General features: G+C 35.4%; 5 non-coding genes and 1 pseudogene across 5 annotated transcripts; all 6 read right to left on the minus strand.

The window, feature by feature from the left end:
• Positions 1-522: 522 nt before the first annotated feature.
• LOC122320405 lies at positions 523-7283 on the minus strand (annotated as a pseudogene).
• Positions 7284-7721: 438 nt separating this feature from the next.
• LOC122320376 lies at positions 7722-7901 on the minus strand. Its single transcript, XR_006245636.1, has one exon. It is a non-coding gene; the product is annotated as a 5.8S ribosomal RNA (ribosomal RNA).
• A 600-nt stretch (positions 7902-8501) lies between these two features.
• On the minus strand, positions 8502-10498 carry LOC122320388. The gene has a single exon (XR_006245648.1). It is a non-coding gene; the product is annotated as a small subunit ribosomal RNA (ribosomal RNA).
• Positions 10499-15853: 5355 nt separating this feature from the next.
• LOC122320401 lies at positions 15854-19815 on the minus strand. Its single transcript, XR_006245661.1, has one exon. It is a non-coding gene; the product is annotated as a large subunit ribosomal RNA (ribosomal RNA).
• A 438-nt stretch (positions 19816-20253) lies between these two features.
• LOC122320377 lies at positions 20254-20433 on the minus strand. Its single transcript, XR_006245637.1, has one exon. It is a non-coding gene; the product is annotated as a 5.8S ribosomal RNA (ribosomal RNA).
• Positions 20434-21034: 601 nt separating this feature from the next.
• Positions 21035-23029, minus strand: LOC122320392. Its single transcript, XR_006245652.1, has one exon. It is a non-coding gene; the product is annotated as a small subunit ribosomal RNA (ribosomal RNA).
• Between the last annotated feature and the right edge of the window lie 2079 nt (positions 23030-25108).

Raw genomic sequence — 25108 nt, forward strand, 5'->3', positions numbered from 1 at the left:
ACGGGACATTTGGCTACCGTAAAAGTGGATTCATAGTTAATCTCAAACATTACTTTGTTTCTTTTACTTTGACATGATCTTATATGCGTCACTAATAATATGACGGAACATTTGGCTACCGTAAAAGTGGATTCATAGTTAATCTCAAACATTACTTTGTTTCTTTTACTTTGACATGATCTTATATGCGTCACTAATAATATGACGGAACATTTGGCTACCGTAAAAGTGGATTCATAGTTAATCTCAAACATTACTTTGTTTCTTTTACTTTGACATGATCTTATATGCGTCACTAATAATATGACGGGACATTTGGCTACCGTAAAAGTGGATTCATAGTTAATCTCAAACATTACTTTGTTTCTTTTACTTTGACATGATCTTATATGCGTCACTAATAATATGACGAGTACTTTTTGGCTACCTTTTTCTTTGGATTCCCCAAAAATCCAAAATTATAATTATCAAAATAAATTTAATAATTATAATATTCTTTCCATTTCGTTATTTTATTAAATATCGAATCATCAAGCAAAGGATAAGCTTCAGTGGATCGCAGTATGGCAGCTGCTCAACCACTTACAACACCTTGCCTGTTACAAAAGTCGTTTACAATTGATTCTAGGCTTTGTCATTGTATTAAATAATGTTTTTATATGTAACTAGCGCGGCATCAGGTGATCGAAGATCCTCCCAATTTACTATGTTACAAATTACATTGGCATCACATCCATTGTCGTTTATAAAATGAATTATAAACTTTAAATGGTTTAGAAGCCATACAATGCAAATTGCCCCTTATTTATCATTGCAGTCCAGCACGGATACGACCTTAGAGGCGTTCAGGCATAATCCAACGGACGTAGCGTCATACCACTGTTCGCTCGAACAAGTATTGTGCCATTGGTCCGTACCTGCGGTTCCTCTCGTACTACGCAGGAATGCTGTCGCAACAACGTTTTGTCATTAGTAGGGTAAAACTAACCTGTCTCACGACGGTCTAAACCCAGCTCACGTTCCCTTGCATGGGTGAACAATCCAACGCTTGGTGAATTTTGCTTCACAATGATAGGAAGAGCCGACATCGAAGGATCAAAAAGCGACGTCGCTATGAACGCTTGGCCGCCACAAGCCAGTTATCCCTATGGTAACTTTTCTGACACCTCTTGTTAAAAACTCTTTAAACCAAAAGGATCGATAGGCCGAGCTTTTGCTGTCCCTGTGTGTACTGAAGAACACCGAGATCAAGTCAGCATTTGCCCTTTTGCTCTATGTGTGGTTTCTGTCCGCACTGAGCTGGCCTTGGGACACCTCCGTTATTATTTGAGAGATGTACCGCCCCAGTCAAACTCCCTACCTGGCAATGTCCTTGAATTGGATCATACCTGAGTAATTGGAGTTATACCAAATTTTCAAATCAAAAATACATAAATGCATCGTTTTATTAAAGAATTTGTTTGCGATTATATAACAAACTCGTGATACTTTGATCAAGAAGCTTGCATCAAAACCCAATACCATAAGATATAATAAATATATCCGTATAATGGCTAGGAAATGATACACGTTCCATTTAATCAAGTAAGTAAGGAAACAATAAGAGTAGTGGTATTTCATTGGCGATATCAAACCGAAGCCTAATATCTCCCACTTATTCTACACCTCTTATGTCTCCTTACACTGCCAGATTAGAGTCAAGCTCAAAAGGGTCTTCTTTCCCCGCTAATTATTCCAAGCCCGTTCCCTTGGCTGTGGTTTCGCTAGATAGTAGATAGGGACAGTAGGAATCTCGTTAATCCATTCATGCGCGTCACTAATTAGATGACGAGGCATTTGGCTATTTTTTTTTTTTTTTTTTTTTTTTTTTTGATCGCTAAGGAAGGGAAATCTTCGAAAGATACTACTAATCTCTTATTAGAGTTCATAGCATGCACGATTCACTGTTCTATCAGAACCGAAGTTCTACAGCGCCTACGTACTAAAACCCTCCTCATATGACAACTTGCGATGTTTATACCTTTTTTGGATGTTGTGCCAAGGTAGCAGGCAATTTTGCATAACCACAGTGCTTTCATCAACCCGCACCGCCAGAGTAACCGCTCCAATACATAAAATGTCTAAAGCAATAAATGCCTCCTTTCACTGCCCTGATACTGATGATATTACTATCACCAGTAGCTAGGAGGTCCTTTGCAATCAATCGTTTTACGGACTGACTACTCCAGATCCCCCTCCAGTTTAGTGTTGCGGAGTGGAACTCGATGTCACATGTCCCTCCGTATTGTCGCCGCAATTCAGTACGTATGTCCGGTCTGTCGTATCTCTCGACTTTGCGTTTGTGCGCATCGTCGATCGAGTGTCCGTCTGTCACAACCTGAGCGTCTATCACATAAATGTGATTTTGTCGGATAGCCACCAGGTCAGGTTTATTCAAGCCGGATTCGCATTGCAGACTTGGTTCGACATGAACAACGCAGCCTTTTCTCTCAAGTCCCAACTTGATTGAATTTACTACGCTGTTGTGTCTAGCTACCCGCCTTCCATGCGTACGGTAACATTTCTGCAAGATGTGGTTTGTTGTTTCGGAAGCATCACATCCTGCACGACACAGTCTATCCAATTCGTGCCGTCCCCTCGTAGTACGAGACTTTGAAGGTAGGGCATTTATCCGCAACTTGATTCCGTTCAAATATTCCTTTCCTGTTAGTAAACGCGTGGGTTGACTTACCCATCCATGTTGCTGGTGGAATTTACCAGCTTCACGGAGACCGCTGCCATCAACAGACATGTACAACCTATTTGCCCAGTACGACTCTATGTCCGAACGTGAAAGCAGTTCCGTACCTCCCGCTAGTAATCTAACCCGGGCCCGCCGCATTTCGTCGTCCATGAAACAGCTGGCCGCCTCGGATTGTTCGAGGTGGGGCCACTTAATGCTGCTCAATCGTTTTAAACGAAGCATTGGAGCTATCCATCTTAATGATGGGATCCCGAGTCCCCCAGAATTATGGGGGGCGTGGAAGAAGGATACTGGCACATCCGCCGGAAGATCTAACCATTTCCGGATATAGAATCGTACCAATTTGTCAGATTTTCTTAGAACGCCTATCGTCACACTCCCAAGGGTCAGCTTGTGATAGAGTTGTGGGATAAGGACAGTCCTAAGGGCAAATAACTTCTGTTGTGGCTTCAGGGGGGCCCGTGTCAATCTCAACAGCTTCGGACCGAAGTCTTCCGCTGGATTGTACCGGGCCCTCCCCTCCGCTGTGAACCGGATACCTAAATACTTCCACTCGTCGGTGCGCTTCATTGAAGGACATTCTCGCGAGCCTACACGAAAGCTGTGTTGCGTTACAACACTACACTTTTGTTTCGGCTGTCCCTTTATGCTAACAGTGAAACACTTGTTAGCATTTAGGTCGAGTCCCACAGAAGACAAAAAGTCAACTGTTTTGTCCAACAATTTTTGAAGGCCCATCGGAGTTTCCGCAAAAAGGACCAGATCATCAGCGAATGCTGCCGCGTTTATCATGGCATTTCCGACTTTGGCACCAATCTCTTTGGGTAGGGATCTAAGCAACCGATCCATGATCAAGTTGAATAGAACTGGAGACAGAGGATCCCCTTGCTTAACACCTCGCGCAGGTCTGATCACATCTGATATCCAGCCCTCCCCATTGAGTGTGGTGCCCCCGACCTCGTACGATCTCTGTACGTAGTCGACGAAATCCTTTGGTAGGCCATATGCAATCAAGGTGTTTTTGATTGCGGCATGAGATACAGAATCAAATGCCTTGCTAACATCTAGTGTCGCGATGTAGCATGATTTCCAACGTTTATGGCTTTCCCTCAGAATTAAGTCGACTATCGTCGCATTATCGGCACACCCATCGGTAGGCAGGAACCCCCGCTGACGCGGGTCCCAATTGATTGATGAGGTCAATCGGGTTGCTAGAATAGCATTTAGTTGCCTAACCAAGACCGAGGGGACCGAAATGGGACGAAAGTCTTGCGGACGAGTTGCCGTCGCCATCTTCGGGATGAAGATGGTTCTGGCCAGTCGTGATGGTTGTGGTAGATTGCCGCACCAGAGAATAAGGTTCATTATGCGAAGCATAATACCCGTTGGAATACTCCTGGCAGTTTTTGGAGATATCCCGTCAGGCCCCGGAGATGAAGATAATGGCACCTTGTTTACCCTTAAGTCCCGTTCATTAATAGGGGACCAAACCCTCTCAAGCGCGTGTTCCATGTGGAACCGTGTGTTCTCGCAAGAGCTTGGGCTGGGTTGGGTCATCACTTCTCTCCAGTAGGGTTCCATAATTTCTCTGTTTGGCATTACCGACTCATCAGCTCCATCAAGCAAGGATTTTATGCATCTCCCTTATGTTTGTCCCAGTTACGCTGCACCATTGCGTACTGCTGCCTTCTACTTTCCCTCCTATTTCGGGGCCTCCGGGGAGGCCTCGTCAGAATGTGGGGTGCATTCTGTGCCGGAAAAATTTCCAGGAGGTAGTTGGACAAACATTGGAGAGTGGTTTCCGGTCCAAGATCCTCCGCCCTATCGATGATAGATTGAAGGACCTCGGCTCTCCACAGGGGATTACATACTACGGGGCGGTTTTCCGCATGATTTCCTTAAGAGAGTCATAGTTACTCCCGCCGTTGACCCGCGCTTACTTGAATTTCTTCACTTTGACATTCAGAGCACTGGGCAGAAATCACATTGTGTCAACACCCGCTAGGGCCATCACAATGCTTTGTTTTAATTAGACAGTCGGATTCCCCAAGTCCGTGCCAGTTCTGAATTGATTGTTAATTGATAATCGTTATAATTAATAAGAACTAATCGGTTTGAGCCAATTAGTATTCTTAAAAATTTTAGCAAGAAAGTTCCACAATTGGCTACGTAACTAAACTATCCGGGGAACAAGTAACCACCATAAATGATAGACACTCTATTTACCCAGAACGAGCACATAAACCATGTTATTGTTTCCCAATCAAGCCCGACTATCTCAATCTTCAGAGCCAATCCTTATCCCGAAGTTACGGATCTAATTTGCCGACTTCCCTTACCTACATTATTCTATCGACTAGAGACTCTTCACCTTGGAGACCAGCTGCGGATATTGGTACGGCCTGTTGAGAAGTTTGCGTGTCCCCACCATAAATTTTCAAGGTCCGAGGAGAAAATATCGACACAACAGTATATGTCATGCTCTTCTAGCCCATCTACCATATCTCTCTGCGAAAGACTTCCATGGTAGTACGGCTATAAAACAGAAAAGAAAACTCTTCCGATATCTCTCGACGGCTTCTTTATGGTCGTTCCTGTTGCCAGGATGAGCACGAGGCCCATATTTAATAACAAACGGATACTCAACAGGTTACGGAATTGGAACCGTATTCCCTTTCGTTCAAAATTATTCAAGTATATTATTTTTGGCTTGTATATATATTTATTTAGTCATTAGTTTTTTACTTGAAAATTTTCGGCTTTCGCCTTGAACTTAGGACCGACTAACTCGTGATCAACCACTGTTCACACGAAACCCTTCTCCACTTCAGTCCTCCAAGGTCTCATTCGATTATTTGCTACTACCACCAAGATCTGTACCAATGGCAGCTCCATGCAGGCTTACGCCAAACACTTCTACGCATACCATTGTACCTTCCTACTCACTAAAGTTTCAAAATTTATATTACAAGTAATATAAATCATCTACTTTAGCGGTAATGTATAGGTATACAACTTAAGCGCCATCCATTTTAAGGGCTAGTTGCTTCGGCAGGTGAGTTGTTACACACTCCTTAGCGGATTTCGACTTCCATGATCACCGTCCTGCTGTTTTAAGCAACCAACGCCTTTCATGGTATCTGCATGAGTTGTTAATTTGGGCACCGTAACATTACGTTTGGTTCATCCCACAGCGCCAGTTCTGCTTACCAAAAGTGGCCCACTGGGCACATTATATCATAACCTTAAACTTCATATCAAGAAAGTTAAGGTTCTTACCCATTTAAAGTTTGAGAATAGGTTAAGATCGTTTCGACCCTAAGGCCTCTAATCATTCGCTTTACCAGATAAGATTATTTTATATAATATTAAAATGCACCAGCTATCCTGAGGGAAACTTCGGAAGGAACCAGCTACTAGATGGTTCGATTGGTCTTTCGCCCCTATACTCAATTCTGACAATCGATTTGCACGTCAGAACTGTTTCGGTCTTCCATCAGGGTTTCCCCTGACTTCAACCTGATCAAGTATAGTTCACCATCTTTCGGGTCACAGCATATATGCTCAAGGTACGTTCCAGTTAGAGGCATAAATAATATAAATATCATTATACATAACTATATAGAACGCCCCGGGATTGTGTTAATTAACTATAAATAGTTAAAAAACTAATCCCATTATTAGTCAAGTTAATTACGCTATTAGGTTTATATCCCAATAACTTGCACATATGTTAGACTCCTTGGTCCGTGTTTCAAGACGGGTCCCGAAGGTATCCTGAATCTTTCGCATTGTTAATCATACAAGTGCATATAATAAACACAAAAATCATTGATAATTATGCCATTATATAATTCCGAAAAATTAACGCACTGTAATCATATAAATCTATCAGCACTTTATCAAATTAATGACATTTATTTTGTGTTAAAACGCAAGCATTTTAATTTAAATAAACTATAAGCCATATTTTATGATAAATTTTGTATGCTAATAGATTACAATGTCCTTATATGGAAAAAATGCACACTATTATCATAATATTGTTTAAATATTACAATTTTAATGATGAATTTTCCATAATGGATATTCAGGTTCATCGGGCTTAACCTCTAAGCAGTTTCACGTACTATTTAACTCTCTATTCAGAGTTCTTTTCAACTTTCCCTCACGGTACTTGTTTACTATCGGTCTCATGGTTATATTTAGTTTTAGATGGAGTTTACCACCCACTTAGTGCTGCACTATCAAGCAACACGACTCTTTGGAAACATCATCTAGTAATCATTAACGTTATACGGGCCTGGCACCCTCTATGGGTAAATGGCCTCATTTAAGAAGGACTTAAATCGTTAATTTCTCATACTAGAATATTGACGCTCCATACACTGCATCTCACATTTGCCATATAGACAAAGTGACTTAGTGCTGAACTGATTTCTTTTCGCTCGCCGCTACTAAGAAAATCCTAGTTAGTTTCTTTTCCTCCCCTAATTAATATGCTTAAATTCAGGGGGTAGTCCCATATGAGTTGAGGTTGTATATAACATTTTTTTTTTCAATATATTCTTTACATTTATATAATGGAGAAACATTTAATGAATTCGTATAAAAATTTTTTTCGTTAATTAGTTTTAATTTAGTTATGAGTTTTAAACGAATTTAACGAAGAACAATAACATTTACAAAAGATTTCAATTTTACTAAATCATTAATAAGAGACAATTCTAGATGAAAAATATTTCAAACATTTTTTATGCTAGACATTCCTCAGTATTATATGATTGAAAATGAAAATATTTTTCTTCGTTTTTCACAATCAAATTATTTATAATGTGAGATAATGTTTTCCATAGATATTTTAATATTATGAATAAAAATAATAATTATATTTAATTAAAATTTTTATCCAATAATATACCATATGCTTAGAAATTTGATTACCAAATTTCTAAACAACTTAATTAGCATAGTCTTACAACCCTCAACCATATGTAGTCCAAGCAGCACTAAAAAATTAATTAAAGTACCATAACAGCATGGACTGCGATATGCGTTCAAAATGTCGATGTTCATGTGTCCTGCAGTTCACACGATGACGCACAGTTTGCTGCGTTCTTCATCGACCCATGAGCCGAGTGATCCACCGCTTAGAGTTTTTATATTTATTATTTCAATTTGTCAAATATGAATTTATTGAAAGAAATTAAAAATACACCATTTTACTGGCATATATCAATTCCTTCAATAAATCTTTTTTTTTATACCTAAAACGAAATGCTGCGAAATGTCTTAGTTTTATATAAACAATATTATACCATTTATTACTTGGATAATTTACAATTTCATATAATTTTAATGTGATATAATATTGCGTTTTTTATATAAAACATTAACCTGAAGTAAACCAGGTACAACATTCAACATTTTAGGTTGTTGCATTAGCCAATGTATGCCCATAACTATGATGAACAATACATATTCGCAACGCGTGTATATTATGGTCCATATACACGCAAGTTTCATATTATAATATATAAACATAAATTTGTGAATATATTATAATACAATTTAATTTGCTTGATTATTATTCTTGTTTGCTTGATTTTATTTATAAAAAAATTTAATCCAAATTTTCATTGAACTTCTTTTTTTATAAATATATAATTGTTTGGCAATTTTATCTTGTTATATTATAAAAATATATTTTATAATTAAAACAAGTTATTGTTGTTTACGGTAAAGATATTATATACAATAATGATCCTTCCGCAGGTTCACCTACGGAAACCTTGTTACGACTTTTACTTCCTCTAAATAATCAAGTTCGGTCAACTTTTGCGAAACAACCGTAACACGCAAGGCGTCACAGTGATCACGTCCGGAGACCTCACTAAATAATTCAATCGGTAGTAGCGACGGGCGGTGTGTACAAAGGGCAGGGACGTAATCAATGCGAGTTAATGACTCACACTTACTGGGAATTCCAAGTTCATGTGAACAGTTTCAGTTCACAATCCCAAGCATGAAAGTGGTTCAGCGGTTTACCCGGACCTCTCGGTCTAGGAAATACACGTTGATACTTTCATTGTAGCGCGCGTGCAGCCCAGGACATCTAAGGGCATCACAGACCTGTTATTGCTCAATCTCATTATTGCTAGACGCAATTTGTCCATTTAAGAAGCTAGTGTCCTTATAATGGGACAAACCAACAGGTACGGCTCCACTTACATAAACACATTCAAACACAATAAACATTTTACTGCCCACCATGAATGAAGGCTATATAAGCTTCAACACCATAATCCTGAAGATATCTATTTAATATATTTGAGTCTCGTTCGTTATCGGAATTAACCAGACAAATCACTCCACGAACTAAGAACGGCCATGCACCACCACCCATAGATTCGAGAAAGAGCTATCAATCTGTCTTACACACTTATGTTCGGACCTGGTAAGTTTTCCCGTGTTGAGTCAAATTAAGCCGCAGGCTCCACTCCTGGTGGTGCCCTTCCGTCAATTCCTTTAAGTTTCAGCTTTGCAACCATACTTCCCCCGGAGCCCAAAAGCTTTGGTTTCCCGGGAAGCGACTGAGAGAGCCATAAAAGTAGCTACACCCAATTGCTAGCTGGCATCGTTTATGGTTAGAACTAGGGCGGTATCTGATCGCCTTCGAACCTCTAACTTTCGTTCTTGATTAATGAAAACATCTTTGGCAAATGCTTTCGCTTAAGTTAGTCTTACGACGGTCCAAGAATTTCACCTCTCGCGTCGTAATACTAATGCCCCCAAACTGCTTCTATTAATCATTACCTCTTGATCTGAAAACCAATGAAAGCAGAACAGAGGTCTTATTTCATTATCCCATGCACAGAATATTCAGGCATTTGAAGCCTGCTTTAAGCACTCTAATTTGTTCAAAGTAATTGTACCGGCCCACAATAACACTCGTTTAAGAGCACTAATGCAGGTTTTTAAATAGGAGGAACATATGAAAAAATACAAGTACTTAATCACATATAAGAACTCCACCGGTAATACGCTTACATACATAAAGGTATAGTACTAACCACAAATGTAAGTTGTACTACCCGTATGAAGCACAAGTTCAACTACGAACGTTTTAACCGCAACAACTTTAATATACGCTATTGGAGCTGGAATTACCGCGGCTGCTGGCACCAGACTTGCCCTCCAATTGGTCCTTGTTAAAGGATTTAAAGTGTACTCATTCCAATTACAGGGCCTCGGATATGAGTCCTGTATTGTTATTTTTCGTCACTACCTCCCCGAGCTGGGAGTGGGTAATTTACGCGCCTGCTGCCTTCCTTAGATGTGGTAGCCGTTTCTCAGGCTCCCTCTCCGGAATCGAACCCTGATTCCCCGTTACCCGTTGCAACCATGGTAGTCCTAGATACTACCATCAAAAGTTGATAGGGCAGACATTTGAAAGATCTGTCGTCGGTACATGACCATACGATCTGCATGTTATCTAGAGTTCAACCAATATAACGATCTTGCGATCGCTTGGTTTTAGCCTAATAAAAGCACATGTCCCATAAAGGTTCATGTTTTAATTGCATGTATTAGCTCTAGAATTACCACAGTTATCCAAGTAACTGTTAACGATCTAAGGAACCATAACTGATATAATGAGCCTTTTGCGGTTTCACTTTTAATTCGTGTGTACTTAGACATGCATGGCTTAATCTTTGAGACAAGCATATAACTACTGGCAGGATCAACCAGAATAATGTTTTTCTTTACATATTTCATTCATATTTTCGAATAGAAATAATGCAATATAAATATTATAGATCTATTATTTTAATATTCTATTTTTTGAATTTGATTACGGCCAAAACTTGTATAGCATTCGTAATCCTTCTTTTATGTTTTGTTTTATACTTGTTTCGCCACTAATATAACAAGTTTTAGATGTTATAAGAATTATTCATTACATCATATATATAAATATACGTATGTATGTATAATTTTATAACATAATTTTTATTTAATATATATTTGCTACTATAATTTTATTATATGTACAATATTTTATTCTAAAATATCATTTTATTTCAACATACATAATTATTTATGTATCCACACATTTGCAATTTTTGTTTAATCAATATAAATATTGAATTAAATCATTTGTATTTTGATGTTAAATTTAAAATTTAACATTTTTCCATATAACTCTCGAATGATATATAATATAAAACCGAGCGCATATGAAAAATAAGTATTTATTTAATAATAATATTATTAAAAAATATTATTATTTTATTTGAACTCACTATACCGGCAAACGATATAGTGCGTCCGATTTTAAGGCAGGTACTAATTTAATATACATTATATTAGCCTGCCACCAAAAATTAACGATAATAATTGGAAACCAATTGTTATTATATATATACATATATAACCTTGGCGCACGTTTCAACGTTATTATCTTGAGTTTTAATAATATTAGTCCGCTCAGCCAAGTCTCGTATTCAAAAAGAATAAAGAAACAAATTTATACGGATAATATTATAATATATATTGTCAACATTGACTAAATCATATTATATACATAGATTTATATCAATTCTAGATGGACATCCACTGACCATCCTATAGTAGTTTTTTGCATCGATGTCTTGAAATCGGGCATTTTCAATTGGGCTTGCCACCCACCCTACAGTTATTCTCCTATAATAACTTAAGAGAATATTGAATTCAGTACTTTTTATATACATATGAATTACTTCTTCATATAATTTATATTTATGCTGATTTTCATATGTATATGGTAAATTTATTTATATTATTGACAAAATCATATGCATATCATATGTTTTGAACAATACTTGGGTCGGCAACCACTGCCTACCTATAATAGTTTTTGAACACCCTATCTAGATATCGGGTGTTTTCTGTACTAGATGAGCCCACACTGTGGCTTTCTCTTAATTTACTTAAGAGTTTATAGGTATATTTCATACTTTTTTATATACATATGATATATTTCTTAATATAATTGATATTTATGCTGATTTTCATATGTATATGGTAAATTTATTTATATTATTGACAAAATCATATGCATATCATATGTTTTGAACAATACTTGGGTCGGCAACCACTGCCTACCTATAATAGTTTTTGAACACCCTATCTAGATATCGGGTGTTTTCTGTACTAGATGAGCCCACACTGTGGCTTTCTCTTAATTTACTTAAGAGTTTATAGGTATATTTCATACTTTTTTATATACATATGATATATTTCTTAATATAATTGATATTTATGCTGATTTTCATATGTATATGGTTAATTTATTAATATTATTGACAAAATCATATGCATATCATATGTTTTGAACAATACTTGGGTCGGCAACCACTGCCTACCTATAATAGTTTTTGAACACCCTATCTAGATATCGGGTGTTTTCTGTACTAGATGAGCCCACACTGTGGCTTTCTCTTAATTTACTTAAGAGTTTATAGGTATATTTCATACTTTTTTATATACATATGATATATTTCTTAATATAATTGATATTTATGTTGATTTTCATATGTATATGGTTAATTTATTAATATTATTGACAAAATCATATGCATATCATATGTTTTGAACAATACTTGGGTCGGCAACCACTGCCTACCTATAATAGTTTTTGAACACCCTATCTAGATATCGGGTGTTTTCTGTACTAGATGAGCCCACACTGTGGCTTTCTCTTAATTTACTTAAGAGTTTATAGGTATATTTCATACTTTTTTATATACATATGATATATTTCTTAATATAATTGATATTTATGTTGATTTTCATATGTATATGGTTAATTTATTAATATTATTGACAAAATCATATGCATATCATATGTTTTGAACAATACTTGGGTCGGCAACCACTGCCTACCTATAATAGTTTTTGAACACCCTATCTAGATATCGGGTGTTTTCAGTACTAGATGAGCCCACACTGTGGCTTTTTCTCAATTTACTTAAGAGTTTATAGGTATATTTCATACTTTTTTATATACATATGTTATATTTCTTAATATAATTGATATTTATGCTGATTTTCATATGTATATGGTTAATTTATTAATATTATTGACAAAATCATATGCATATCATATGTTTTGAACAATACTTGGGTCGGCAACCACTGCCTACCTATAATAGTTTTTGAACACCCTATCTAGATATCGGGTGTTTTCAGTACTAGATGAGCCCACACTGTGGCTTTCTTAATTTACTTAAGAGTTTATAGGTATATTTCATACTTTTTTATATACATATGATATATTTCTTAATATAATTGATATTTATGCTGATTTTCATATGTATATGATTAATTTATTAATATTATTGACAAAATCATATGCATATCATATGTTTTAAACAATACTTGAGTCGGCAACCACTTATAGGTAGGTTTATAGGTATATTTCATACTTTTTTATATACATATGATATATATTTCTTCATATAATTGATATTCATACTGATTTTCATATGTATATGGTAAATTTATTTATATTATTGATATCATATATATATATATATATATATCGGATATCATAATTTCATATATTTTGAAGAATACTTTGATCGGCAAAACTGCCTTGCCTACCTATAATGATTTTTAATGGAAAAAAAGTGTTTAGTGTGAGCACCAGCCGCGTTGGTTTAATTTAATTTTATCCCAGTAGCAATTCTTCGGGACAGTAGGAATTTGATTAATTTATTGATGAACATTACTAATTGATTAACAAGGCATTGAACTACACTTTAAAAGTTACAGTTACTCCCGCCATTCAATTGTGTATTTTAAAAAATCTTTTGTTAGTCAGGGTGACTTATATCGTAATAATAAATTAATTACCTATTTTAATAATATTATATCATAGTATAATATTATATGAACGATTCCGCAAATAATATGTATTATTTATAGATATATTAAATATAGGTTTTTTTTTTATTCATTACCGGTCACCAATCATCTATATGGCTATACATTCATTAACTATTATTATTAATGTGACGAGACTCTTGGTTACCGTAAAGAGGTTTATATATAGTTATCTCAAACATTACTTTGTTTCTTTTACTTTGACATGATCTTATATGCGTCACTAATAATATGACGGGACATTTGGCTACCGTAAAAGTGGATTCATAGTTAATCTCAAACATTACTTTGTTTCTTTTACTTTGACATGATCTTATATGCGTCACTAATAATATGACGGAATATTTGGCTACGGTAAAAGTGGATTCATAGTTAATCTCAAACATTACTTTGTTTCTTTTACTTTGACATGATCTTATATGCGTCACTAATAATATGACGGGACATTTGGCTACCGTAAAAGTGGATTCATAGTTAATCTCAAACATTACTTTGTTTCTTTTACTTTGACATGATCTTATATGCGTCACTAATAATATGACGGAACATTTGGCTACCGTAAAAGTGGATTCATAGTTAATCTCAAACATTACTTTGTTTCTTTTACTTTGACATGATCTTATATGCGTCACTAATAATATGACGGAACATTTGGCTACGGTAAAAGTGGATTCATAGTTAATCTCAAACATTACTTTGTTTCTTTTACTTTGACATGATCTTATATGCGTCACTAATAATATGACGGGACATTTGGCTACCGTAAAAGTGGATTCATAGTTAATCTCAAACATTACTTTGTTTCTTTTACTTTGACATGATCTTATATGCGTCACTAATAATATGACGGAATATTTGGCTACGGTAAAAGTGGATTCATAGTTAATCTCAAACATTACTTTGTTTCTTTTACTTTGACATGATCTTATATGCGTCACTAATAATATGACGGGACATTTGGCTACCGTAAAAGTGGATTCATAGTTAATCTCAAACATTACTTTGTTTCTTTTACTTTGACATGATCTTATATGCGTCACTAATAATATGACGGGACATTTGGCTACCGTAAAAGTGGATTCATAGTTAATCTCAAACATTACTTTGTTTCTTTTACTTTGACATGATCTTATATGCGTCACTAATAATATGACGGAACATTTGGCTACCGTAAAAGTGGATTCATAGTTAATCTCAAACATTACTTTGTTTCTTTTACTTTGACATGATCTTATATGCGTCACTAATAATATGACGGAACATTTGGCTACCGTAAAAGTGGATTCATAGTTAATCTCAAACATTACTTTGTTTCTTTTACTTTGACATGATCTTATATGCGTCACTAATAATATGACGGAACATTTGGCTACCGTAAAAGTGGATTCATAGTTAATCTCAAACATTACTTTGTTTCTTTTACTTTGACATGATCTTATATGCGTCACTAATATGACGGAACATTTGGCTACCGTAAAAGTGGATTCATAGTTAATCTCAAACATTACTTTGTTTCTTTTACTTTGACATGATCTTATATGCGTCACTAATAATATGACGGAATATTTGGCTACGGTAAAAGTGGATTCATAGTTAATCTCAAACATTACTTTGTTTCTTTTACTTTGACATGATCTTATATGCGTCACTAATAATATGACGGGACATTTGGCTACCGTAAAAGTGGATTCATAGTTAATCTCAAACATTACTTTGTTTCTTTTACTTTGACATGATCTTATATGCGTCACTAATAATATGACGGAATATTTGGCTACCGTAAAAGTGGATTCATAGTTAATCTCAAACATTACTTTGTTTCTTTTACTTTGACATGATCTTATATGCGTCACTAATAATATGACGGAACATTTGGCTACCGTAAAAGTGGATTCATAGTTAATCTCAAACATTACTTTGTTTCTTTTACTTTGACATGATCTTATATGCGTCACTAATAATATGACGGGACATTTGGCTACCGTAAAAGTGGATTCATAGTTAATCTCAAACATTACTTTGTTTCTTTTACTTTGACATGATCTTATATGCGTCACTAATAATATGACGAGTACTTTTTGGCTACCTTTTTCTTTGGATTCCCCAAAAATCCAAAATTATAATTATCAAAATAAATTTAATAATTATAATATTCTTTCCATTTCGTTATTTTATTAAATATCGAATCATCAAGCAAAGGATAAGCTTCAGTGGATCGCAGTATGGCAGCTGCTCAACCACTTACAACACCTTGCCTGTTACAAAAGTCGTTTACAATTGATTCTAGGCTTTGTCATTGTATTAAATAATGTTTTTATATGTAACTAGCGCGGCATCAGGTGATCGAAGATCCTCCCAATTTACTATGTTACAAATTACATTGGCATCACATCCATTGTCGTTTATAAAATGAATTATAAACTTTAAATGGTTTAGAAGCCATACAATGCAAATTGCCCCTTATTTATCATTGCAGTCCAGCACGGATACGACCTTAGAGGCGTTCAGGCATAATCCAACGGACGTAGCGTCATACCACTGTTCGCTCGAACAAGTATTGTGCCATTGGTCCGTACCTGCGGTTCCTCTCGTACTACGCAGGAATGCTGTCGCAACAACGTTTTGTCATTAGTAGGGTAAAACTAACCTGTCTCACGACGGTCTAAACCCAGCTCACGTTCCCTTGCATGGGTGAACAATCCAACGCTTGGTGAATTTTGCTTCACAATGATAGGAAGAGCCGACATCGAAGGATCAAAAAGCGACGTCGCTATGAACGCTTGGCCGCCACAAGCCAGTTATCCCTATGGTAACTTTTCTGACACCTCTTGTTAAAAACTCTTTAAACCAAAAGGATCGATAGGCCGAGCTTTTGCTGTCCCTGTGTGTACTGAACACCGAGATCAAGTCAGCATTTGCCCTTTTGCTCTATGTGTGGTTTCTGTCCGCACTGAGCTGGCCTTGGGACACCTCCGTTATTATTTGAGAGATGTACCGCCCCAGTCAAACTCCCTACCTGGCAATGTCCTTGAATTGGATCATACCTGAGTAATTGGAGTTATACCAAATTTTCAAATCAAAAATACATAAATGCATCGTTTTATTAAAGAATTTGTTTGCGATTATATAACAAACTCGTGATACTTTGATCAAGAAGCTTGCATCAAAACCCAATACCATAAGATATAATAAATATATCCGTATAATGGCTAGGAAATGATACACGTTCCATTTAATCAAGTAAGTAAGGAAACAATAAGAGTAGTGGTATTTCATTGGCGATATCAAACCGAAGCCTAATATCTCCCACTTATTCTACACCTCTTATGTCTCCTTACACTGCCAGATTAGAGTCAAGCTCAAAAGGGTCTTCTTTCCCCGCTAATTATTCCAAGCCCGTTCCCTTGGCTGTGGTTTCGCTAGATAGTAGATAGGGACAGTAGGAATCTCGTTAATCCATTCATGCGCGTCACTAATTAGATGACGAGGCATTTGGCTACCTTAAGAGAGTCATAGTTACTCCCGCCGTTGACCCGCGCTTACTTGAATTTCTTCACTTTGACATTCAGAGCACTGGGCAGAAATCACATTGTGTCAACACCCGCTAGGGCCATCACAATGCTTTGTTTTAATTAGACAGTCGGATTCCCCAAGTCCGTGCCAGTTCTGAATTGATTGTTAATTGATAATCGTTATAATTAATAAGAACTAATCGGTTTGAGCCAATTAGTATTCTTAAAAATTTTAGCAAGAAAGTTCCACAATTGGCTACGTAACTAAACTATCCGGGGAACAAGTAACCACCATAAATGATAGACACTCTATTTACCCAGAACGAGCACATAAACCATGTTATTGTTTCCCAATCAAGCCCGACTATCTCAATCTTCAGAGCCAATCCTTATCCCGAAGTTACGGATCTAATTTGCCGACTTCCCTTACCTACATTATTCTATCGACTAGAGACTCTTCACCTTGGAGACCAGCTGCGGATATTGGTACGGCCTGTTGAGAAGTTTGCGTGTCCCCACCATAAATTTTCAAGGTCCGAGGAGAAAATATCGACACAACAGTATATGTCATGCTCTTCTAGCCCATCTACCATATCTCTCTGCGAAAGACTTCCATGGTAGTACGGCTATAAAACAGAAAAGAAAACTCTTCCGATATCTCTCGACGGCTTCTTTATGGTCGTTCCTGTTGCCAGGATGAGCACGAGGCCCATATTTAATAACAAACGGATACTCAACAGGTTACGGAATTGGAACCGTATTCCCTTTCGTTCAAAATTATTCAAGTATATTATTTTTGGCTTGTATATATATTTATTTAGTCATTAGTTTTTTACTTGAAAATTTTCGGCTTTCGCCTTGAACTTAGGACCGACTAACTCGTGATCAACCACTGTTCACACGAAACCCTTCTCCACTTCAGTCCTCCAAGGTCTCATTCGATTATTTGCTACTACCACCAAGATCTGTACCAATGGCAGCTCCATGCAGGCTTACGCCAAACACTTCTACGCATACCATTGTACCTTCCTACTCACTAAAGTTTCAAAATTTATATTACAAGTAATATAAATCATCTACTTTAGCGGTAATGTATAGGTATACAACTTAAGCGCCATCCATTTTAAGGGCTAGTTGCTTCGGCAGGTGAGTTGTTACACACTCCTTAGCGGATTTCGACTTCCATGATCACCGTCCTGCTGTTTTAAGCAACCAACGCCTTTCATGGTATCTGCATGAGTTGTTAATTTGGGCACCGTAACATTACGTTTGGTTCATCCCACAGCGCCAGTTCTGCTTACCAAAAGTGGCCCACTGGGCACATTATATCATAACCTTAAACTTCATATCAAGAAAGTTAAGGTTCTTACCCATTTAAAGTTTGAGAATAGGTTAAGATCGTTTCGACCCTAAGGCCTCTAATCATTCGCTTTACCAGATAAGATTATTTTATATAATATTAAAATGCACCAGCTATCCTGAGGGAAACTTCGGAAGGAACCAGCTACTAGATGGTTCGATTGGTCTTTCGCCCCTATACTCAATTCTGACAATCGATTTGCACGTCAGAACTGTTTCGGTCTTCCATCAGGGTTTCCCCTGACTTCAACCTGATCAAGTATAGTTCACCATCTTTCGGGTCACAGCATATATGCTCAAGGTACGTTCCAGTTAGAGGCATAAATAATATAAATATCATTATACATAACTATATAGAACGCCCCGGGATTGTGTTAATTAACTATAAATAGTTAAAAAACTAATCCCATTATTAGTCAAGTTAATTACGCTATTAGGTTTATATCCCAATAACTTGCACATATGTTAGACTCCTTGGTCCGTGTTTCAAGACGGGTCCCGAAGGTATCCTGAATCTTTCGCATTGTTAATCATACAAGTGCATATAATAAACACAAAAATCATTGATAATTATGCCATTATATAATTCCGAAAAATTAACGCACTGTAATCATATAAATCTATCAGCACTTTATCAAATTAATGACATTTATTTTGTGTTAAAACGCAAGCATTTTAATTTAAATAAACTATAAGCCATATTTTATGATAAATTTTGTATGCTAATAGATTACAATGTCCTTATATGGAAAAAATGCACACTATTATCATAATATTGTTTAAATATTACAATTTTAATGATGAATTTTCCATAATGGATATTCAGGTTCATCGGGCTTAACCTCTAAGCAGTTTCACGTACTATTTAACTCTCTATTCAGAGTTCTTTTCAACTTTCCCTCACGGTACTTGTTTACTATCGGTCTCATGGTTATATTTAGTTTTAGATGGAGTTTACCACCCACTTAGTGCTGCACTATCAAGCAACACGACTCTTTGGAAACATCATCTAGTAATCATTAACGTTATACGGGCCTGGCACCCTCTATGGGTAAATGGCCTCATTTAAGAAGGACTTAAATCGTTAATTTCTCATACTAGAATATTGACGCTCCATACACTGCATCTCACATTTGCCATATAGACAAAGTGACTTAGTGCTGAACTGATTTCTTTTCGCTCGCCGCTACTAAGAAAATCCTAGTTAGTTTCTTTTCCTCCCCTAATTAATATGCTTAAATTCAGGGGGTAGTCCCATATGAGTTGAGGTTGTATATAACATTTTTTTTTTCAATATATTCTTTACATTTATATAATGGAGAAACATTTAATGAATTCGTATAAAAATTTTTTTCGTTAATTAGTTTTAATTTAGTTATGAGTTTTAAACGAATTTAACGAAGAACAATAACATTTACAAAAGATTTCAATTTTACTAAATCATTAATAAGAGACAATTCTAGATGAAAAATATTTCAAACATTTTTTATGCTAGACATTCCTCAGTATTATATGATTGAAAATGAAAATATTTTTCTTCGTTTTTCACAATCAAATTATTTATAATGTGAGATAATGTTTTCCATAGATATTTTAATATTATGAATAAAAATAATAATTATATTTAATTAAAATTTTTATCCAATAATATACCATATGCTTAGAAATTTGATTACCAAATTTCTAAACAACTTAATTAGCATAGTCTTACAACCCTCAACCATATGTAGTCCAAGCAGCACTAAAAAATTAATTAAAGTACCATAACAGCATGGACTGCGATATGCGTTCAAAATGTCGATGTTCATGTGTCCTGCAGTTCACACGATGACGCACAGTTTGCTGCGTTCTTCATCGACCCATGAGCCGAGTGATCCACCGCTTAGAGTTTTTATATTTATTATTTCAATTTGTCAAATATGAATTTATTGAAAGAAATTAAAAATACACCATTTTACTGGCATATATCAATTCCTTCAATAAATCTTTTTTTTTATACCTAAAACGAAATGCTGCGAAATGTCTTAGTTTTATATAAACAATATTATACCATTTATTACTTGGATAATTTACAATTTCATATAATTTTAATGTGATATAATATTGCGTTTTTTATATAAAACATTAACCTGAAGTAAACCAGGTACAACATTCAACATTTTAGGTTGTTGCATTAGCCAATGTATGCCCATAACTATGATGAACAATACATATTCGCAACGCGTGGATATTATGGTCCATATACACGCAAGTTTCATATTATAATATATAAACATAAATTTGTGAATATATTATAATACAATTTAATTTGCTTGATTATTATTCTTGTTTGCTTGATTTTATTTATAAAAAAATTTAATCCAAATTTTCATTGAACTTCTTTTTTTTATAAATATATAATTGTTTGGCAATTTTATCTTGTTATATTATAAAAATATATTTTATAATTAAAACAAGTTATTGTTGTTTACGGTAAAGATATTATATACAATAATGATCCTTCCGCAGGTTCACCTACGGAAACCTTGTTACGACTTTTACTTCCTCTAAATAATCAAGTTCGGTCAACTTTTGCGAAACAACCGTAACACGCAAGGCGTCACAGTGATCACGTCCGGAGACCTCACTAAATAATTCAATCGGTAGTAGCGACGGGCGGTGTGTACAAAGGGCAGGGACGTAATCAATGCGAGTTAATGACTCACACTTACTGGGAATTCCAAGTTCATGTGAACAGTTTCAGTTCACAATCCCAAGCATGAAAGTGGTTCAGCGGTTTACCCGGACCTCTCGGTCTAGGAAATACACGTTGATACTTTCATTGTAGCGCGTGCAGCCCAGGACATCTAAGGGCATCACAGACCTGTTATTGCTCAATCTCATTATTGCTAGACGCAATTTGTCCATTTAAGAAGCTAGTGTCCTTATAATGGGACAAACCAACAGGTACGGCTCCACTTACATAAACACATTCAAACACAATAAACATTTTACTGCCCACCATGAATGAAGGCTATATAAGCTTCAACACCATAATCCTGAAGATATCTATTTAATATATTTGAGTCTCGTTCGTTATCGGAATTAACCAGACAAATCACTCCACGAACTAAGAACGGCCATGCACCACCACCCATAGATTCGAGAAAGAGCTATCAATCTGTCTTACACACTTATGTTCGGACCTGGTAAGTTTTCCCGTGTTGAGTCAAATTAAGCCGCAGGCTCCACTCCTGGTGGTGCCCTTCCGTCAATTCCTTTAAGTTTCAGCTTTGCAACCATACTTCCCCCGGAGCCCAAAAGCTTTGGTTTCCCGGGAAGCGACTGAGAGAGCCATAAAAGTAGCTACACCCAATTGCTAGCTGGCATCGTTTATGGTTAGAACTAGGGCGGTATCTGATCGCCTTCGAACCTCTAACTTTCGTTCTTGATTAATGAAAACATCTTTGGCAAATGCTTTCGCTTAAGTTAGTCTTACGACGGTCCAAGAATTTCACCTCTCGCGTCGTAATACTAATGCCCCCAAACTGCTTCTATTAATCATTACCTCTTGATCTGAAAACCAATGAAAGCAGAACAGAGGTCTTATTTCATTATCCCATGCACAGAATATTCAGGCATTTGAAGCCTGCTTTAAGCACTCTAATTTGTTCAAAGTAATTGTACCGGCCCACAATAACACTCGTTTAAGAGCACTAATGCAGGTTTTTAAATAGGAGGAACATATGAAAAAATACAAGTACTTAATCACATATAAGAACTCCACCGGTAATACGCTTACATACATAAAGGTATAGTACTAACCACAAATGTAAGTTGTACTACCCGTATGAAGCACAAGTTCAACTACGAACGTTTTAACCGCAACAACTTTAATATACGCTATTGGAGCTGGAATTACCGCGGCTGCTGGCACCAGACTTGCCCTCCAATTGGTCCTTGTTAAAGGATTTAAAGTGTACTCATTCCAATTACAGGGCCTCGGATATGAGTCCTGTATTGTTATTTTTCGTCACTACCTCCCCGAGCTGGGAGTGGGTAATTTACGCGCCTGCTGCCTTCCTTAGATGTGGTAGCCGTTTCTCAGGCTCCCTCTCCGGAATCGAACCCTGATTCCCCGTTACCCGTTGCAACCATGGTAGTCCTAGATACTACCATCAAAAGTTGATAGGGCAGACATTTGAAAGATCTGTCGTCGGTACATGACCATACGATCTGCATGTTATCTAGCGTTCAACCAATATAACGATCTTGCGATCGCTTGGTTTTAGCCTAATAAAAGCACATGTCCCATAAAGGTTCATGTTTTAATTGCATGTATTAGCTCTAGAATTACCACAGTTGTCCAAGTAACTGTTAACGATCTAAGGAACCATAACTGATATAATGAGCCTTTTGCGGTTTCACTTTTAATTCGTGTGTACTTAGACATGCATGGCTTAATCTTTGAGACAAGCATATAACTACTGGCAGGATCAACCAGAATAATGTTTTTCTTTACATATTTCATTCATATTTTCGAATAGAAATAATGCAATATAAATATTATAGATCTATTATTTTAATATTCTATTTTTTGAATTTGATTACGGCCAAAACTTGTATAGCATTCGTAATCCTTCTTTTATGTTTTGTTTTATACTTGTTTCGCCACTAATATAACAAGTTTTAGATGTTATAAGAATTATTCATTACATCATATATATAAATATACGTATGTATGTATAATTTTATAACATAATTTTTATTTAATATATATTTGCTACTATAATTTTATTATATGTACAATATTTTATTCTAAAATATCATTTTATTTCAACATACATAATTATTTATGTATCCACACATTTGCAATTTTTGTTTAATCAATATAAATATTGAATTAAATCATTTGTATTTTGATGTTAAATTTAAAATTTAACATTTTTCCATATAACTCTCGAATGATATATAATATAAAACCGAGCGCATATGAAAAATAAGTATTTATTTAATAATAATATTATTAAAAAATATTATTATTTTATTTGAACTCACTATACCGGCAAACGATATAGTGCGTCCGATTTTAAGGCAGGTACTAATTTAATATACATTATATTAGCCTGCCACCAAAAATTAACGATAATAATTGGAAACCAATTGTTATTATATATATACATATATAACCTTGGCGCACGTTTCAACGTTATTATCTTGAGTTTTAATAATATTAGTCCGCTCAGCCAAGTCTCGTATTCAAAAAGAATAAAGAAACAAATTTATACGGATAATATTATAATATATATTGTCAACATTGACTAAATCATATTATATACATAGATTTATATCAATTCTAGATGGACATCCACTGACCATCCTATAGTAGTTTTTTGCATCGATGTCTTGAAATCGGGCATTTTCAATTGGGCTTGCCACCCACCCTACAGTTATTCTCCTATAATAACTTAAGAGAATATTGAATTCAGTACTTTTTATATACATATGAATTACTTCTTCATATAATTTATATTTATGCTGATTTTCATATGTATATGGTAAATTTATTTATATTATTGACAAAATCATATGCATATCATATGTTTTGAACAATACTTGGGTCGGCAACCACTGCCTACCTATAATAGTTTTTGAACACCCTATCTAGATATCGGGTGTTTTCTGTACTAGATGAGCCCACACTGTGGCTTTCTCTTAATTTACTTAAGAGTTTATAGGTATATTTCATACTTTTTTATATACATATGATATATTTCTTAATATAATTGATATTTATGCTGATTTTCATATGTATATGGTAAATTTATTTATATTATTGACAAAATCATATGCATATCATATGTTTTGAACAATACTTGGGTCGGCAACCACTGCCTACCTATAATAGTTTTTGAACACCCTATCTAGATATCGGGTGTTTTCTGTACTAGATGAGCCCACACTGTGGCTTTCTCTTAATTTACTTAAGAGTTTATAGGTATATTTCATACTTTTTTATATACATATGATATATTTCTTAATATAATTGATATTTATGCTGATTTTCATATGTATATGGTTAATTTATTAATATTATTGACAAAATCATATGCATATCATATGTTTTGAACAATACTTGGGTCGGCAACCACTGCCTACCTATAATAGTTTTTGAACACCCTATCTAGATATCGGGTGTTTTCTGTACTAGATGAGCCCACACTGTGGCTTTCTCTTAATTTACTTAAGAGTTTATAGGTATATTTCATACTTTTTTATATACATATGATATATTTCTTAATATAATTGATATTTATGTTGATTTTCATATGTATATGGTTAATTTATTAATATTATTGACAAAATCATATGCATATCATATGTTTTGAACAATACTTGGGTCGGCAACCACTGCCTACCTATAATAGTTTTTGAACACCCTATCTAGATATCGGGTGTTTTCTGTACTAGATGAGCCCACACTGTGGCTTTCTCTTAATTTACTTAAGAGTTTATAGGTATATTTCATACTTTTTTATATACATATGATATATTTCTTAATATAATTGATATTTATGTTGATTTT

The sequence above is a fragment of the Drosophila ficusphila genome, unplaced genomic scaffold (assembly GCF_018152265.1).
Source record: "Drosophila ficusphila isolate 14025-0441.05 unplaced genomic scaffold, ASM1815226v1 contig_498, whole genome shotgun sequence".
Taxonomy (NCBI): Eukaryota; Metazoa; Arthropoda; class Insecta; order Diptera; family Drosophilidae; genus Drosophila; species Drosophila ficusphila.